Source organism: Oxyura jamaicensis, chromosome 1 (assembly GCF_011077185.1).
Source record: "Oxyura jamaicensis isolate SHBP4307 breed ruddy duck chromosome 1, BPBGC_Ojam_1.0, whole genome shotgun sequence".
Taxonomy (NCBI): Eukaryota; Metazoa; Chordata; class Aves; order Anseriformes; family Anatidae; genus Oxyura; species Oxyura jamaicensis.
Window position 1 is genome coordinate 103,071,642 of NC_048893.1, and position 18,606 is coordinate 103,090,247.

Here is an 18,606-nt window from a genome sequence, read left to right on the forward strand (position 1 = left end):
TTCCATCTGTACCATCATTAGGCTGCTTTCCACCAAAGAAGCTTAGAAGGATGGAAGATTCCAAAATTCACTTCCATTTTGGGCAAAGAGTGATTCACCATAAATTTATTATGCGGATATTTTGCAAAACTATTAATAAAGCTGAAGTTCCAGACAAAGTATGAATCTACAATTGACTGCTTGATATTTATAGAGGTTTAAAGAGCTTCTGCATAAATTTATGACCACATCCTGCATAATAATTTAGTCAACGGTGTCCAAAATCAGTAATCCTTAACACAAGTTCATGCATCAGTTTATTCCTGAGAATTTTATATTTAAACACAAATCTAATTTGACTTTTCTCATCTCTCTTTTTAAGTCCCACCTTGCTGCTACCTCAGAACTAGTTGCTAAAAACAATAGCCTTATAAAAAACAACAGCAACAACAAAAATGGATTAACATTTGAAAAAATAATATATTTCCAGCAAAGTTGTAACAGAAGTGCATGGCTACTTCAAAATCAGAGACTGCATTTGCTTTAATATTCACAAGTGCAATCAAACACCATCACTTGAGATTTGCAGCAACAGATTACTGAAGGAATTTCATCCTTCATTCTTTGAAGAGGAGATTAAACCTATGTTTTTCTTTTTGCTTATATCATTGTCAGCACCCAGATAGGAGGTATATCAACCATAGATGAAATAATAAACAATGCTGATAGGTAATACATTGTGAATTTCTGGTTAATTTCTTTTGTTGTGTTTGATGAATTAACTTTGTGGAAAAGGCAATAGATCTCAGAAATGTCTACACCACTTTGTTGTGTTTTTTAATCATAACAATATTTCAATTTATATGAACACAGAGACAAGACAAGTACATTAGGCTATGAAGTTTCCTCACTCCTCACTAAGCACTGCAGTATAACCTAGTGAATAGAAATGAGGCAGCTTAAACATCCCAAACTATTTTTCATGGAGATAAGTGACATCACAAAAATAAATAAATAAATAAATAAATAAATTACTGTATAGAACTGAAAAGACATAATCACATATCTATACAAATTAGTGTGGTTAATTTATGTTTATGAAGTGCCAAGTTCAAAATAAAGGACTGTATGTGGATTAAAAAAAAATATTGTCAGAAATGTACACTGTCTTAATTAATAATAATAAATAAAATAAAAAATAAAATTATTATGGTAAAAAAATCACTTTCCAAAAGCAATGTGACTTATGCACTCTTCAGGATACTTACTGAAAAATCTTTTACATTGCATAGAAATTTCCAGGGACTGAAAAACCATCTGTTTGATTCCTCTATTATCCCAGTTTGTTACAGACGTAGCAAAAAGCATCATGAGATAACTGAGCTCCTACATGTCTAAGGGGAAAAAGGTCCGTGTGTGTAATTGACGTAGTTACCATCCCTGAAAGCTAAGTTAAGGGTAGGAAACAGGAAAATAAAGCATGTATTTGGATTGTAAAGATGGTCAGTGAATGATCTTTCTTGACTCTTCAGTCAACTAAAGAACAGTGAAGTGGAAAGTTTACATTCCAGAAGTAAAGTGTGTGTGTATGTGTGCATGCGTGCATGTGTGTGTATGCACATGCATGCTCATGTGTCTCTGGAGAAGGTAATTTGACAAAGTAAGGCATGATCCTCCAAAAGAGTAATACCTACAGATTTTCTGTGAGTCTGGTTTTATGAGGACATGGTTTCCCAATGTCTGTTCAGAGTAGTCCAGCAACAATTTTTTGAAAAACATATTGATCTGGAAAGCATTTGTGCTGGCCTACAAATAAAGTCTTACAATCTTTTCCCACATGCATTTTAACATCCAATAGCTCAGGAACACTGGAGTCAAAGGTTAACATTTTATGTTACCTGAAAGCTCAAATTCCAAGATTACGCTTGGCTCTAAAATGTGCTTCTCTAGCTCTAGCAGTACACAAAGTACTGCACCTTCATTTTATGCTGGTTTTCCAAGTCTAGCTGGTTTTTACTGTTGATTTTTGAACCAGTTCATTCCCAAATCTTGTCAGAAAAGAAGAGGAAGGGTAATAAAACCAGATAGCAATCATAGTACAATTATCTTAAAGTCTAATCTCAAGTCCTCCTGGCATTAAATAAATGTTTAAAGCTAAAAATTTCATCCTCACAGAACAGGAAAAAAAAAGTGTCCTTTTTTTTTTTTTTTTTTTTTTTTTTGGAGTTTGCAGGGTATTAGATCAGAACAAATAATAGCTTTGTGCTTTATTAGTATTTTCTGCCCTTGTAGCCGAAGTAAATACAGCATTAATGGTCTTTGAGACCTACGTATTTTCCCCATCCCAGCAATAAAGAACCTACACAAAAAGGAAAGCACTTGCTCTTGTTAACTACCACTGAGCTTCTGTCCATAACGCCGTATTCGTGGCAGGCTGGCAGTGGCAGGGGCAGAGGCAGGTGGGCAGGGACTGCCGGGGACAACAAGGCTGGTGGGGTACAATGGCCTGCTGGTTGGCACCTGGTGAGCCCATCCTGGCTCAGTGCAAGAGGCTAATAAAGCAATTTATAAGTTGTCATTTTTCATTGCTTTCAGTAATACCTTCCAAAAACAAGGTGACGCTTCTTGTTTATCTTTGTATTAGACAGGTAAATACATCAATATGAGATTCATCCAGAAAAAGGGGATATACTGCATTACAAACATTCATGGTAAGACAGACCTCCGTAAATGAGGACTGAAAAATACTGTATAGGCATTGAATTCACTTTTTTTTTTTTTTTTTTTTTTTTTTTTTTCCTCACAGTAAAGTTAGCTTCAGGCTTGCCCAAGTAACCTCCAAATTTTTGCCAAATGTGCTGACTTATTTCACTGGAAGGTGGAGAGAACATTAAAATAAAAGGTTTTGATCTTTCAATTTGAAATATTCTATTTCAGATTTTACTGACATTTGAAGTAAAAGAGAAAATTTCGTAGAGGATGAAACAGACCATTTTCTCTGGCATGAAATATTTTATTGTAGGCTTTTAATTGATCATTTTGACAAGAAAAAAACAATATATATATATATATATATATCATCCAATTTTAATTCAAAGCCTTTTTTTTTTTTTTTTTTTTCCAACAAAATTCTGTTGTGGCTCTAAAATTAGAGGGATCAGCAAAAAGACAGACAGATACATGTCATTCACATAGCCCTCATCCTGGCCAACTCCTGTCTCAGAGGTCCATGACAACCTATAGAGTTTGAGATGTGCAGTTGTTTAAGATTGCCTGTCTGTTGCTCCTTCTCAGTACAGATGTGAAATGTAATGGTGCATGGATATTTGCCAGCAGGACTTTCATACCATAAGTACATTTCACCTGTAATGAATGCTTTTTGTGTGAGATAGGGGAGGAGTCAGGAGGGAGAAGGATATTCCTGGAAGAAACCGGCCCATGTGAATTACTTCCCTAGGGTTCCTGAGGAAAGAAAGACAGGCATCTCTAGCAGTCCTTCACCATTGGAACATGAATTTAGGTTCTCTCTAGAGGGCCCATCTCTTTCCATAAAATATAGAAGAAAGCCATATTTGTCTTAGGCTGTAGCTGCCACTTATAACTCCCCAAAGTTTTCACTTTCCTACCTAAGGTATATTTATGCATCTTAAATTTTTAAATACAATGCATGTTTGCCAGTTCAAGATTTTATTTTTTTTATTATTATTTTTTTTGAATAAAAACAAAGCTAAATTAACAAAAATTGTATCTACTCTGGAGATTTACACTAAGTAAGGAGCAGAAATGTCTTTTACCAAGTGAACTATATTTTATGAGAAGAGATAGGATATGCTTGTGAAACAACATCATACAAAATTCTGCTCTTTACCTTCCAGCATCCTTACCTTCCTGTCCCTTTTTTTACTATCAGTCCTGAGTTATGTCTGGAAGTGTGGCTATGCATCAATTCTGCATTAGGATGAAAGGACTCTACATGTCCTTTACTAAGTCACAATCCTTTATAACCTGGGCAAGAATCGGACACAGGTATATTTAATAAATGCCAGGGCAGAGATTTGGTGCTGATAATCCATTCAGCACCAGATTCATAAAAGTCCAAATTCTCTTTCTTTCTGTCAGTTGTCCTACCATAGTTTGTTAGAGCCAGAATGGAGGAGTCACACTGCAGGATCACGTCCATGTTCTCATTTACTTGTCTGCATAATGCTGGCTCTGGAGCAAGCAGTCTTTACATGGCAAAGGCCCTTTGGAAGGAGTTTCCTCCCTTTTGGCACAGGGGAACTGGCAACAGCACTTGCTGATATCAGCTGCTGCCCTTTCAGGGCCAGGCAGATGGCATGTGGATCCCTCTTAACTTCACAAATGGATCAGATGAAAACTCCAAGCTCAAGAAAAGCTCTGCTGACTGTTGTGCTGTCCTTGCTCAAGTTTTATGACTGTCAGTTTCCCTGGGCAGCAAAATCAGTAACAGCAATGCACTTGAGAAAGGCACACAAGCAGGGCAGTGCTCTGCATGCATTACCCACAGAGCACTTGATTAATGTCAATGAGTCTCACTTGAGTCTGTTCCAGCTTATATTGGGCAAGGTGGCATATTGCTTAATCCAAGGCTAAATTTAAGGACACCTGTGCCTTCAACAGTGATTATGGTTGATTTGTCATTAATGAGCAGAAATCATGAAAAATAATTCCTGTGTTTGCCTCTATATGAGATGACTTCCAAGGTTCAGTTTCTTCATAGTGGTCATCATTAACTAATTTGGAAAAAAAAAAAAGACTCAATAATGGGATAACAAATTTTGTCAGATAGTGTTTCTCTTAAATCTGCATTTTCTTATTCTTTAGCTCAGTGAAGCTTTAGCTGTAGACAAGGCTATGCAAATTGATCACCTTTATTTTCTTTTGTGACCTACAGCTATGTTCTTGAAATGAATGCTTATATTGGATTCATTGCTGCAGCTCTCAGCACTTCTTACTGCTATCTCCTAGTGACAATGTGGCATTCAATCAGTTTCATGACCCTCCACTGCTATAATGACACAAGCATCCCTTATGTGCTACAGATGTCCCATTGACTCCATTAACTCTCTGGACTAGTTCCATCTCCCTCACAAAGCAAGGCAACCTACAGAAATATCAAAACAAGGCCCATAGCTGTCTCACAGCTTTGATATCTTCAGACATCTTTCTCCTTCTGAACCTTTCACATAGAAAAGGACCATCACAAATTCATGAGCACACTTACATTTCTAAGTTTGATAAGACCATGTAGCTACTGCTATAAGCATATATAGGCATATATAGGAAAACATATTTTTCCTCCTTTTTTCCTCCTTTTTTTTTCTTAACACACATTAATCACACTAAACTTCATAAATGTCTCTGCATAGCAAATCATAAGGGAATCCTAAGGTGGCTTTTTTTTTTTTCATATGCAGCCTTCCACACTAAACAGCTAATTAAGGTGATGGGAAACATGCTGTCACTGATCTGGCAGAGAGATAGCAATAAAATCATATACTGTAATGAAAACATCTTCCTGGAATATATGGAACAGATATTTATTATCCTTAATGACTGTGTTTAGGAAGATGTAAGTGGAAAAAGAAAGGAAGTGGGATGACATATGTTGTTCCACATATATCTAAGATAAATAATCAAAGAGTTAAAAGATTCAGAGGTCAGAGCCTCAGTTTAGGAAAACAGGCTTAACTCAGACAAATATGTTAACCTCTTTAGGCAATGTTTCCTGCTAATTGCTCCCACATTTGCTTTCACATACTGCATTTTTTTTATTCTTTTCTTAATATTATAACTTTATTTTTCTTCAGTAATATGCAGCAAACTGCCTTAAAAATAATGACTATGGAAATATTGCTGCTATTGTTGTTTTATATTATGCCCTGTGTAAATGTTATAGTAAATTTTCCTCTTGGAATGTTTTTGCTGAACTCTAAACTAAGAAACTCTAAACCTTACTATGAAACTAGCACAGTAAAAATGTATAGAAAGTTATAATTATCTTTTTATAAATTGTCAGAAGAAGGGAATACTAATCTTTCTGGATTTGTACTATAATAATTATAATTTATGGTTTTGTAAGATAATAATTCTAAACATTATTATTATTATTATTAAAATCTGAGTGTCTGTTCATTATGGTTTGTTAATAATTTGCTTCCTGCGGTGTGGAAGTTTCGGTTGTATTACAGGTCACCTATCCTGCCATTTCACTTCAGCATACTGTTTAAAAATTGGTTATTGAAAAGACAAAGATAAAATATATCCTACTGCTTTTCCCATTGCACATCAAAATATGCTTTTTGCATAGTGACAAGTGCTCTTAGATGGAAGCAATAAGGAAGTAATTATTTGCATTCAAAAGTAAAAGAAAGAATGGGGAAAAGTTTACTTATATGGTTTCATTTACTTTTTTTGATAAAAGATTCCAGTTCTTGAAGAGTTATAGGATTTTAAAAATCCACTTTTCATTTTAAAAATTAATGAAAAATAACATGCAAATACTAATTTAGACAGTAGATGTAGATGTAATTTAGGCACATATCATTGCCAGGGAATGCATAGAAAGGTTTTCAGAGGGTATACACAAAGGAAGAACTGATCCTTGTTTCTTCTCCCATTGGATAATACCAGAAAACTGGAGGCAGATGTGAGAATTCATGTCTGGTCTCAGGTCTCGTGGCTTGATACATAAAGCGTAAAATCCCCAAGTCATACTCCTAAAAGAGGTAGAAATGGCTCTGTACCTAACCCAGAAAGTTTATAAATTAGTAAAACATGAAGCATGCTTTCACAGTAATGTACTGACCACAGTACACACAGATACATTAAACATGCTTTAGCATGTGTTAGGGAACAAACTGAAAACTGGTTTAGAGCAAGCTCCTTGCTCTCTCACTGACAGATTATGATAGCTGTGGTTGGTAAAATGTGGGTGTGGTAACAAGTGATTCTAGGGCTAGTTACAACTCTTGGTGTTTGTAGCAGCTACAGTAGTAGTTACAATGGGAGTATTGAAGTTACAAGGGGCAACCATATTAATTAATTGTATGTGATCATATAGTTATGATTCTATTTAAAGCAATCTAGACATCCATGTCATTTCAAGAAGGATCAAAACTATATTTCAAGAATAAGAAATAGAAATATAATAGAATATAAGAATATTTCAACCCAGGTCATTTATAAAAAACAAACAAACAAACCAAAACAACAACAAAACATAACAAACCAAAACAAACAAAACAAAATACAACTTCACAATCCTGAAAATTAGGAAGTAAAATTGAAGGAAAATAAAATAACCAGATTGTTATATATATTCTAACTTTGGGGTCAAATGAATGGAATAGAAAAAAAAAAAAAAAAAAAAAGGATAAATGAATATATATAAAAAGGATAAATGAATATATATAAAATATATATATTATATATTTTAACAGCTCCAGCATAAATTGAAGATTTTGTATGTAACAGAAGATGCTAGAAGAGACTGGCAAAAAAAGGCCCCAAATCAAGATATTTTTCCTATGTTGTAAGGAAGATGTCATTATAAGTGTTTGGAAAGGAATTGGCCAGTTGTTGACAGAATTCAATAGAATAATAATTAAAGTACGTAAGTTTCCTTGGTTTTATTGTAGGTGGTGGAAAGTTGTATTTATGATGTGATTAATTGACCTAAAACTGATTTTTCTCACTTTGATAAAATAAGGAAATATGGGATGTCACTGAGAAAATTAAGGAAAAAAAGCGTGGCTTGAGTAGAAATATGTTTTTCTTATGGCATTTAATGGTGTTTACTACCACATATCAGATATTAGACAGTCACCTATTGTAAAATGACAATTACTATACATTTTCTTGACAGAATATTTGTAGAACTAGTGGTTTACTCTTTTCTATTACATTGTTGACTGATGTCTATCTTCACTTTTATTTTACTTTTCTGAAAACAGAGGACATGACACATTCATCTTGATAAAATGTAATAAATTATTGTTCACATTGCTGAATTATTTTTAGTGTTGGCTTTTTGATAGGGTCATAGTAAAACGTATGGCACACATGCCAGTTGCTATCATTTGCCATCTGAAATAAAAGCCTTTTGACTGTTTATCCTAGCCACAAAAAACACTTTTCCTGTTTTTCCTCAGTCATTCTAGTCTGGTTACAATATCCCAGCTAAATGGTATAATATTTTGCTTTGATGTTTCAACAGCAAATAAGGTTAAGTACCTATCTGCCACCACAGCCTCACCAGTCACTTCATAGGTGACACCACATCAAAGGAAAGTCAAGAAGCAATTCAACCAGCAAAAGGAAATTTCATCTTCAGAAAAGTATTTCCCTGAGAATGAACAAACACTACTACCATTTTAAAAGCAATATATATTCTTTCCGGAACTCAGGTAAAGGCTCAGATAGTGCTATGAACTTTGGCTTTTGGAAGTACGAAATAATGAGAGACTGAGGGCTAACATTTGACTATGTATTTGCAGACTGAGAGCAGGTACTTGGTTCGTGGCTGTGATTCAGTTGACACAGACCACCAATTTGCATCTAACCAGTACTCAACAGAAAGGGGAGTCAAAGGGAGGGGTGAATTGAGAGCCTGATTAAAATCTGGAAGAGTAGCTTTTGCTGACAATAAAGTAGATATAGATATTATGTGACCTAGTAGCTGAACAATCATTCTGAAGTTTGAGAGGTGTAGTTTTGTTGTTTGTTTTTTTGATTGATTGATTGATTTTAACCAGGGAAGAAGGTTTTATCACATGAGAGAGTTTCTGTTAGCAATCTGTGAAAATATTTAATGCAAATTATAACAGCAGATATTGTAAATTGGACAAAGTAACAAAGTGCTACCCAAAAATTGCACAGTTGCACAAAGCAGACCTAATTTATGGAAACAGATGCCTACTGAATAGTCATTAATAACAAGCAGTTTTTCTTCTCTAACTTGTCCTTCAGCTTGAGCAGTATCTAGTATTGCTATTGTCTAGTTTGATGATTTGAGAAATAAAGAACAATTTATATTAAGTATTTCTGTTTGGAAAACTGTTATTTGTTGCTGTAGATTGTGTAATCAAAATACCTATATTAAGGAATTGTTTTCAACATTGCATTTATATACAAATAAAATTAGACCAACCAATACAAAGACATGCAATTATTATTATTATTATTATTATTATTTTTAATTAAACTGTCAGTGGAATGCGAAAATAGACAAACCTTCTTTGTAAAATTGCAGCCTTAGGTGATGTTAGAAAGAACAATTTGACAATATAATTTTGCTTTGTCACAAGAAACAAGAACATCTAGTATATTCTTACTTCTATTTTCCACTGCACACCTGGAGGCCGTCTTAAAAAAAGAAAAAAGAAAAAAAAAAAAAAAAGATCAAATTGTTTTTATTGCAGAGTTTGCAGAGTTGGAAGTGGGGTGATGGTAGTGGTTGTCCAAATTAAAGATGCTTATGTTACTATGACTATTATATCTAAAAAAAACTAGCCACTTTACACTTGCCACTAACATAAAAAAATAATTCTTTTTTTTTCTTTTTTTTTCAAAACTAAAATGCAATCTAATGTAATGAAAATTATGTTTATTAGAAGTAAAGTCACTTTAAATTATCCAGAGCACTTTTTTACTTTTTTCTCCCAGATTGAAAAGTAAAGTACTTAAAAAATAACACACACACAAAAAACAAAAACTAAAAACAAAAACACTGTATGCACAACCATTGTTTACAAATTTGCAGGTACAAAAATAAGTGGCCCCTTTACTGTATTTGATCATTTGGAAATTATTATATTATGATTATATTTATTTTTAACAACAACAAAAAAGTAAAATATTTCTGCAGCTGTTTTCTTATGATTGTAGGTTTACTTAATACTTTAATGAGCATACAATGTACATATTTTTCTTGGATGTGACTACTGTGTATCCAAAAACCACCATTAAAGCTAATATTTTCAAATATCAGTACATTTGCCTACAAATATTATGGTTAAATATCTTTTTTTTCTGAAAACATTGTTAATGATAGAACAATCATTCCAGCTCCTGTATTTACATGTTTCAGTTCTCGTATGTCAACTCTGTAAATCTTAGCACAGTTTATTTTCCCTTCTTTTTCCTCTGTAAAGCAGGAGTATAATTGCCATTTTTATTCCCTGCCCTGTAATAGCTGTCATTGGATAATGGAAGAATCAATCAAACATCTTTTCTTCATGTCCCTGCAGCAACAGAACTTTATTATTTTTTAACTCCATTGACACTGAGAAGCCTGAATCAATATTGACAAAACTTCAAATATTTTTGAAAAATTAAGCTATGATGTATCTCAAAACTTAACCATTTTACATCTGTCCTAAATGTGAAGGGAAAAGTACCAATCTTACTTTCAGATATATGAATTCTCAATATAATTCACAACTTGGAAAGGTTTCTACAGCTAAAACATGGTCATGGGATGATACCAAGATTTCAATGAATTGCACTCATTAATAATTAAGTAGCTTGTTTTGTCTATGGTCTCTTCCTTTCCTTGCCTTGCCTTGCCTTGCCTTGCCTTGCCTTGCCTTGCCTTGCCTTGCCTTCCCTCACCTTCCCTCGCCTTGCCTTCCCTCGCCTCGCCTCACCTTTCCCTTTCCCTTTCCCTTTCCCTTTCCCTTTCCCTTTCCCTTTCCCTTTCCCTTTCCCTTTCCCTTTCCCTTTCCCTTTCCCTTTTCCTTTCCCTTTCCCTGCCTCTTTGTCTTTTCTGTCTCACTACTATCACAATGTCAATACCTACATATAAACCAGAGGACTGAAAAGGAATGATTGTTTACATTCAGTTCTTGTATGAAGTGCTTTTTTAATCTCTTCTAGATTTCTTTTCATCTACCATGATTCTGCAGATTCATCTACCATGAATCTGCTTTCAACAGTATATTTCACAGTCTAGGAGGAAGTACTAGTGATGACGACATCCACATACAAATCTGCCGGTGTTCCAGATATGAATAGGCCTTGAAAGGAATGTTATACCTCTCAAGTGCTCTTATTAACCTGCTAGATCTGCAGGTCAGGAATTCATTTTAATTCAGTGTCAACTACTCTGTCCTTAATATCTCTCCATAACCTCCCAGAGTTGTTAACATCAGCCAGTAAGAGCCTATTGTCTTTTCCCAATACAACGTAAATAATAGAAGTTTTCTAAAAAGAACGGCATGCCATTTCATGCCCTTGTCTCTGTCATTCATGGAAAAACACTAATGTTTCCATGGAATAACATGCTCTCTTCTAGGCACAGTGTGCTAAAATTATCCTTTTAACTTGCAATATAGACCAAAAGCTGGCCTTACATCACTAATGTCAATATAGTTTAATCTAGTATCCAATTCTCTAGAACTACTTCCAAATGCTTTAAAGGTCTGTGTTTGTGGTACCCATAGTTTGCAGGGGGACAGCCTGCTCCACCATGGGCTTCTCCACAGGCTGCAGGGGAACTGCTGCTCCTGTGCCTGGAGCACCTTCTGCCCTCCTTCTGCACTGACCTTGGGGTCTGCAGGGCTGTTTCTCACTCTTCACTCTCCCAGCTCCTGTTGTGCAGATTTTTTTTCCCCTTTTCTTAAATATGCTCTCAAAAAGGCACAAATAGCATCGCTTATTGGCTCATGTTTGGCCAGCGGTGGACTCTTCTGACAGAGGCCACCCCTACAGCTGCCCGCTACCAAAATCATGCCACATAAGCCCAATACAGACATAGATACTGTGTTGATATTAAGGTACTGACATTGTTTCACTTACTCAAAATGCAGTATCATACATAATGACTTAGTGATTTTTACCTTCTCCTTTTTCCCCTCAGCATACTGTATGTTCAAAAAAGTTTGAAAATATGTAAATGACTAATTCTGCTCCAAAATAACCAATCTGAGAAATTATTTTAAATTCACAAAAAATACATCTCTTCTGTCATGTTGGTGATTTAAAATATATAAATATTTTACTTGTGAAGAAAGGTATATAATATTTTAAAATAACACTGAGAGTAACTGAAATTGTTTGTTGTAGTAATATTTATCATATATTTACAAATTTTGAAAGAGTATTGTCAAGTGTGAGTTTATCCAGAAGTAAAAATATTAACCTTGTACTCTATAAACCACAACAAAATGTATGATCTTCTTCAATTATGGTTACAGTAACAAAATATTAAGTAATATTTTATAAGCCCTAAGATCATTTGGTACAGGTGCCTTCCAGAGAGCATTTTTGTTTTCCTCATCACTGAGATAATGAATCTTAAGGAATTGTGTTGCCACCTGAATATGATATATACAGTAAGCTTGAGAAATCTTATTCGTAAATGTTTCTAAAAAATACTAAATATGTGACATAGATTAAGATGTTTGGCTTAAAAAATTAGATTTGAAAAGGCTGTTTTCTTCCACATAGGTATGCTGAGCACCAGAATACAGAAAAACACACAGGAGAATTAGGCTGCACTGTGCTTGATAGTTGTATTCTAGAACCACATAACCCATTTCACGTGTTTGATGAGACCATAAGTTCTTCCATGGTAGTCAACAAGTCACATATTATTGGTAGACTGTTCGCAACCAAAGAGTGGTCTGGATAAATCAGCAAAGAGGGGCTCAGGAGAGCTAATACTGCCATAGTCTTAATACATGACCTTGGCGAAATCACTTAGGAGGTTTCTGCTCTAGTTTTCCATCTTCAGAATGAAGAAAGAAAATAAATTTACTTTATTTCTACCATCCTACCATCCTTGTCTACATTCTGGGGTAGAAACTATTTCATTAATTTTTGTAGAAGAACAAGCACAATAAGATTGTGTCCTTGGCAGGATCACACCAATGCTACAACAATTTAATTACAACTCAAAAAAAAAAAAAAAAAAAAAAAAAAGAGAGAGAGAGAGAGATAGAAAGGCCCCACATTTTTTAAAGAAACATGTTAAACATGTTGTTAAAACAAACAAACAACAACAAAAAAAAACTTGTTTAAATACTCTAAAATTTTCACTGTTTCTTCCTGAAAGATCAGTCATTAGAAAATAAATTATTAAAAGGATTACTAACCATGTAATTCACAAGTAATTAACAATAATATTGGTGTACATACAGCCTCTTAAAACAAATATAGCTATAATCTGAAAACCAGTTTTAAAAGACAATAAAAGAAGATTAAACCAAATAAGGATATAAATAAAGAGCATGAAAAAAAGAGATACCACAATTAACAGATTTTGATGTCATTATGCTTGTGTGTCTAAAAACATAAATTGTTTCATAAATGGAGAAAGTAGCATGATTTAAGCACTTTTGAAGCAGAAAACTCATTTAGCTATTTTATGAGGTAAAGACACTTACTGTAAATCATTTCTACACTTGTAGGAGGGCAATATAAATTGCCTTGATAAGAAGCGACTGATTTAAAATACACTTCTTTAATAACATTGGCTGAATATAAAATACCTTATAACAAGATGTGGTCTGAATTCTGAAACTAGAGGGTCATCAACATGTGCAAGCATTTGGAGACTTTTTATTGGTGACAGCAGCAGAAAGAAACAGAGAAGCACACTTCTGGAACATTTACCTCTTTCATAAAGCCATTATCACTGTAAAAAGTTACTCAAAGTCAAGTTAAATAAGTCTGCAAGCATCAGAAAGATTCCTTTTGTATGGTGTTTGAATGTAAGCATGTGAATAATGGGAAAAACAAAGGACAAAGAAACATGAGTAGTGCCACCTATGAGGCATTCAAATAACTAAATAGTTATAATTACACAAATACTATAAAGTCATGTATTTTAACTGACTTGGGTAGAACTACACTCATTAATCTCATCTAAGATTCAGGCTTATCTTTCTGATAAGAACCATGGGTTATGCAATTAGATTCCTAAACATTTATTATCAGTCTTCACCATAGAAAAAGTTTTAGATATAAACCCATCAACATTATGACAAATTCAAAGTTTAAAGAAGTATCCAGAAGAGAAAAAAAAATAAAAATAAAAAATAAATTATTAGTTAAAATATCATATGTGGATGGAGATGACATTTCATGGCTTTATACAGCATTGAAGATAATAGAATAAAACTACTGAAGAACAGTAGGGCTAGGTTACATATGATGAGTAACAGCAGAGAAGAAAGGAAATAAATTTTAGGCACTTTTTTTTTTTTTTTAAAAAAAAAAAAAGTAAACGAACATTTCCTAAAAGGTCTATTTCAATATTTTTGTATGCACTTTGTTAGTTGACAGGACATTTGCTTCATTAAATAGTTGATATTTACACTATGTCTGCCAAGAAATATATGAATATGATTGCCCTCATTTTGAAAAACAGGAGGTATCCAAAGGGAATAGTTTAGTTTAAAGACATACAAAGTTAATGTGCTCTTACACAAAAAGGAGAACACAGTTGTAAAGAAGCCTTAGCAGATTTCCCCCCACCCCCTTTAAAACCTATTTATGTACCTATCTACCCATAAATACACTCTTCATAAAGAAAACATTGTTTAAAATTAGGTGACATTTTTTGCCTATTTCTGTTTCTGCAGGTTTTGCCAGACACTGACATATCAGCAGTTATTTCTCCATTGCAAGATCTGTACAGAATGAGAACACACTTTATGTGTCTTATCTTCCATCTGAACAAATATGATGTGACAATACAAAACTTTTCCTATATTTGCTTGTGAGTTCTGGTTTTGGATACTGCTGGAAATGAGAAAATACAGATCTGAATAACATTGAGGAAATAGAGAAGAAATATTAAAAAAAAAAAAAATCATTGAAAAAGTTTAGTCTGGATTTGGTTTGAACTTCTGGAATGAGAAATATCAACTTTTTTTGTTGTATGTATTGCTTGGCTAATTGATGTTGAACACTCAGAAACAAAGCAATGAGAGCATTATACCACACAACAGGTATACTCTATGCAGTACACCTATGTAGGTGTCCATCTTGTGCAAACTCTCGTTATGCTCTTTTTACCTGTGTAAGTATGCAAAGTGCTGTAGTGTGCTCCAAAATGTAACCCCAGTTCTGAAATCGCCAGGGACCACATCTACTGCAAACAGTGGGATTCACTTGCACTGCATCATTTCTATAACCTAAAAGGACGTAGATGGGTTAAGCTGAAATATTATGCTTCTCAGTTTAAGGTTTCACATGACAAAGTGCCTAAATAACAATGAGAAGAATTCTGAAGAATATACAATAGTGCAGAAGAGTCAGAGTATGACTGTATTTGTAATGAATAAAATAAAATAAAATAAAATAAAATAAAATAAAATAAAATAAAATAAAATAAAATAAAATAAAGAAAATAAAATGGGTATGTGTTTTGTTTTGATATCAACTTAGCATGAAAAATTGCTCACATTAGGTAGTTTTGTAAGCTTATCAATGTATTACAGATAAATATATTATGGAAAAATACACGCTGTTGAAAACATGGGATATTCTTCCTACCACATAAATCATAATCACATAATTGTCATTAGGAACAATCATTAATCATCATCGCCATCAACATCATTAAGAGTGAGTACTTTGGTGAAGGATCAGATACTAAAAAACAGACAAACACCACTCACCTAAGGAGTTCTGAATCCCCTTATTTTGTTTCGGATATTATACAACAGACAGTCTTAGAATTTTGGGACATAATATTCATAGAAGCTTTAAAAGAGGTATTTATCAGATTTAGAAATTTAACATTTATATGTACAAAACACATAGAAAATCCCAAGGGCATTACATGCCTCATGCTCAGGCTTTCATTTCCCGATTTATTTATTTATTTATTTTTATGTCCTTGCTGGATCTGTTTCTGCACATTTTGCTCAAAGTCTCATGAGAAAGTCTGCTACAAAAGACTTCTACTCCCTTTCTTCAACCTGTCTTCTTCCTACTTACTTTGAACTTTGAAACTCCACTTTTATTTGATTTCCTATGCAAAATAAATTGATCTACTCAGACACAGTCTCTGCAAAAATCATGGACTTCAAAAGTACATCAAATTAAAATGAGAAATAAGATAAGGATATTATTACTCTTTGTACAGGTTTGCAGGTTGTCTGATTCAGGCTGTATCTGATTTGTGCCATTTCTTTTGACTACTTGGGACAAGATCATATTTTCATTTGTATGCTGTATAGGACTGAGTACTTTACAGAAACATTTTTATTATTTTAAACTCCCACCTTTGGAAAAAGCAAAGGAATGTTCCCATAAATTTAAAACCAGGTCTTGGTTTATATTCAGATTATCAGGTATTCTTGGAGACAGTTGATAAAGCAGAAAAATAATTTGAATAGCATTCTTACAATGACTTTCCTAATTCAACTTGTGTCCTAAAAGATTCTCACACTTCTGGACACAGTAACAAGAAATTAAGAGTCTCTTTCAATTTCTTCAAAAAAAAAAAAAAAAAAAAAAAATGAACATGAAATTATGAAAACTGAGTTTTCAAGTGATTCCTGGGGATAAAATTATTTTTTTTCACTTTATTAAGAAAATGAGAAAGCTTAAAGAGACTTGTAATAGATTGAAGATTGCCTTAGATTCTTACTTCATCAAAAAATAGTTTAATTGGTTTCTTCTTTTTTACCATACATCCCTCTCCCTTGGAAGAATGGGGACCATTTGAAATACAAGTCAGTCTAAGTTATGTAGTCTTCAAAAATGATTGAAAAGATTAAAAACAACCTGTAGAAATTTACCATGATTGAATTATCTGAAACACATTATTGCTGGAGGGTCATTTAACTAGCAGCTCCTTTTGTAGAGCTTCCCCTGTTTTCTTGCTTTTTGAACCATGTCTTGACTGTGATTGTGATTTTATACATCTATAGATCTATATACACATATAAACATTCATGTATTTTCCCACAGTATTCTCCTGGGGAAGCTGGCAGCCATGGCTTGGACAGGTACGCTCTTTGCTGGGTTAAAAACTGGATGGCTGGGTCCAAAGAGAGATGGTGAATGGAGTGAAATCCAGCTGGCAACTGGTCACAAGTGGAGTTCCCCAGGGGTCAGTGTTGAGGCCCATCCTCTATAATATCTTTATTGATGACTTGGATGAGGGAATTAAGTGAACCTTCAGTAAGTATGCATACAACACCAAGCTGGGGGGAACTGCCAATCTGCTGGAGGGTAGGGAAGGCCCTGCAGAGGGACCTGGACATGTTGGATAGATGGGCAGAGGCCAATGGGATGAGGTTCAACATGGTGAAGTGCCAGGTCTTGAACTTTGGACACAACAACCCCATGCAACACTACAAGCTTGGGGCAGAGTGGCTAGAAAGCTGTGCAGAGGAAAAGGATTTGGGGGTGTTGGTCGAAACTTGCCTGAAAATGAGCCGGCAGTGTGCCCAGATGGCCAAGAAGTCCAACAGCATCCTGGCTTGTATCAGAAATAGTGTAGCCAGCAGGACCAGGGAGGTGATTGTCCCCCTCTACTCTGCTCTGGTGAAGCCACACCTCGAGTACTGTGTTCAGTTTTGGGCCCCTCACTACAAGAAGGACTTTGAGGCCCTAGAACATGTCTGTACAAAGCTGGTTAAAGGACTGAAATACAAGTCCTATGAGGAGAGGCTGAGGGAACTGGGGTTGTTTAATCTGGAGAAGAGGAAGCTCAGGGGAGACCATATTGCTCTCTACAACTACATGAAAGGAGGTGGTGGGGAGCTGAGGTCGGCCTCTTCTCACAGATAACTAGTGATAGGACTAGAGGGAGTGGCCTCAAGTTGCACCAGGGGAAGAGCTTTAATGATTCTATGGTATACATATGTATGCATAAAGATATATGCATACATATATATACCTTAAAACAAAACCAACCAAACAAAACACCTTTAGCAAACCACCAACATTATGACGTCATGTTAAAGAAGAGTTCCCTGTTTCAGAGTTCAACACAGAAATATATGGAAGTCACTGCAATCATCCACATTATTCTGAAGCAAAAAGCATACAAATCCATACATAAACATAAGACTAAAGCACATGTTTGGAGTGTTTTATGCAATCATGTAATGAATCTCCTTGGGAATCCTCTGATACAGAATTGATGAATTATTATTTCTTTCTTTTAATGTATAGAGCATGATGTTTGCAACAATAAGGCGACGCATCAGCTATTTAACAGGCAGGGCACAGAACTTGAATTTCTGTCTTTGATTGATATGACCATTCTGGATATGCTAATCCATATTCTATCCACAGAACTATGTGGCAAGAAGAAGGAAAGATCTGAATCCCAGTTTTGTTTCCTAGACAGTTCCATGAGAGAAAACTATTGTTCTTCCTTAGCTTCTTGTTGGTGTTACTGTAATATACACAGTAACATAAGGAGAAGAAATATACCTGCATTTATTTGTATACAGGAGATTACTGACTATGATACTGCATCATTGATCCTGACATACGATGCCAACAAGACCTTGCTATACTACAGTTGTAATGTAAAGATCAGCATCTTAGAAAATGCTAGGTTAATAGCAAAAGAATAACTTTGCTAGGCTCTTTCCTTCCTTCCTTCCTTCCTTCCTTCCTTCCTTCCTTCCT